This window comes from Nomascus leucogenys, chromosome 5 (genome assembly GCF_006542625.1).
Source record: "Nomascus leucogenys isolate Asia chromosome 5, Asia_NLE_v1, whole genome shotgun sequence".
Classification (NCBI taxonomy): Eukaryota; Metazoa; Chordata; class Mammalia; order Primates; family Hylobatidae; genus Nomascus; species Nomascus leucogenys.
Genome location: NC_044385.1, coordinates 86,635,235 through 86,637,444, shown reverse-complemented (window position 1 = coordinate 86,637,444; position 2,210 = coordinate 86,635,235). Strand labels below are relative to the sequence as shown.

General features: G+C 42.4%; 1 pseudogene; it reads left to right on the top strand.

Moving 5' to 3' along the window:
* The first annotated feature begins 548 nt into the window (after positions 1-548).
* On the top strand, positions 549-1,528 carry LOC100604047 (annotated as a pseudogene).
* Positions 1,529-2,210: the final 682 nt, after the last annotated feature.

Below are 2,210 nucleotides of genomic sequence, written 5' to 3'. Positions count from 1 at the left end.
CTACCTTATACTCTCCCACCCTACTAATATACTAATATAATTTAGCAAAGTTGCTAGATATAAAATCAATATATAAAATTCTATTGCATTTCAGTAAACCAGTAACAGTTTGAAAACTCTACTTTTTTTTTGTTTTTGGAGATGGAATCTCACTCTGTCACCAGGCTCGAGTGTAGTGGCGCGATCTCGGCTCATTGCAAACTCCATCTCCCGGGTTCAAGCAATTCTCCTGCCTCAGCCTCCTGAGTACGTGGGACTACAGTTGTGGGCCACTACGCCTGGCTAATTTTTGTATTTTTTAGTACAGACAGGGTTTCACCATATTGGCCACGCTGGTCTTGAACTCCTGACCTCGTGATCCGCCTGCCTTGGCCTCCCAAAATTCTGGGATTACAGGCATGAGCCCCCACACCTGGCTGAAAACTCTACTTTTAAAACAATACTATTTAAAATAGCAACAAAAAGATGCCTACTAATAAATCTAACAGAAGTTGTGGAAGATCTTTATTTAGACAATTATAAAAATAGTTTTAGAGTTTCTAAGGATCATGTCTGTGAGTCAGGATTCCAGAGACCATGGCCCTGATGGGATGGAGCCCAGAGACGTCATTGAGAGTAACTGGAATGAGGTTGTTGACAGCTCTGATGACATGACCCTCTCGGAGTCCCTCCTCCATGGCATGTACGTCTACAGTTCTGAGAAGCCTTCTGTCATCCAGCAGTGAGCCATCATACCTTGTATCAAGGGTTATGATGTGATCACTGAAGCCCAATCTGATACTGGGAAAATGGCCACATTTGCCATATCGATTCTGCAGCAGATTGAATTAGATCTAAAGGCCACCCAGGCCTTGGTCCTAGCACCCAGTTGAGAATCGGCTCAGCAGATACAGAAGGTGGTCATGACACTAGGAGACTACATGGGTGCCTCCTGTCACGCCTGTATGGGGGGCACCAACGTGTGTGCTGAGGTATAGAAACAGCAGATGGAAGCTCCCCATATCATTGTGGGTACCCCGGCCGTGTGTTTGATATGCTTAACCGGAGATACCTGTCTCCCAAATACATCAAGATGTTTGTACTAGACAAAGCTGACGAAATGTTAAGCCATGGATTCAAGGACCAGATCTATGACATATTCCAAAAGCTCAACAGCAGCACCTAGGTTGTTTTGCTGTCAGCTATAATGCCTTCTGATGTGCTTAAAGTGACCAAGAAGTTCATGAGGGACCCCATTTGGATTATTGTCAAGAAGGAAGAGTTGACCTTGGAGGGTATCTGCCCATTCTACATCAACATCGAATAAGAGGTAGAAGCTAGACACACTGTGTGACTTGTATAAAACCCTGACTGCCACCCAGGCAGTCATCTTCATCAACACCTGAAGGAAGGTGGACTGGCTCACTGAGAAGATGCATGCTCGAGATTTCACCGTCTCTGCCATGCGTGGAGATATGGACCAAAAGGAACGTGACATGATCAGAGGGAGTTTCATTCTGGCTCTGGCAGAGTATTGATTACCACCTGACCTGCTGCCCAGAAATATTGATATGCAACGACTTTCTTTAGTCATCAAATATGACCTTCCCACCAACAGGGAAAACTATATCCATAGAATCAGTTGAGGTAGATGGTTTGACCTTAAGGATGCGGATATTAACATGGTGACAGAAGAAGACAAGAGGACTCTTCAAGACATCAGGACCTTCTACAACACCTCCATTGAGGATATGCTCCTCAATGTTGCTGACCTCAACTGAGGGGCTGTCCTGCTACCTAGCCCCAGCCAGCGTTCAATCTTGGGGGGCTGAGAAGCAGCAGGAGAGGGTAGGGAAGGGAGCCAAGGGATGGACATCTTGTCTTTTTTTTTTTCTTTAAATAAATGTCACTTTTTGAAGCAAAAGAAAAAAGTTTTAAAACTTAAACACATAAATTTATAACCACATTTGTGGACAAAAATAAACAATATTATAAAAATTAATCTTTCCAGCATATTCTGTAGATTCAATGCAATTGCAGTAAAAGTCTACCAGTGTATTTTCTGAAATTTGCAAATGTGATTCTGAAATTTATATAGAAGATCAATAATCTAAGACTATCTAAAACACTCCTAACAGAAAAAAAAAATTTGAAATGTTTGTCCCCCCCTGGATATTTATTTAGTATAAACCTGTAGTAATTTAGTCATCATGATACTGACACAAGAAACA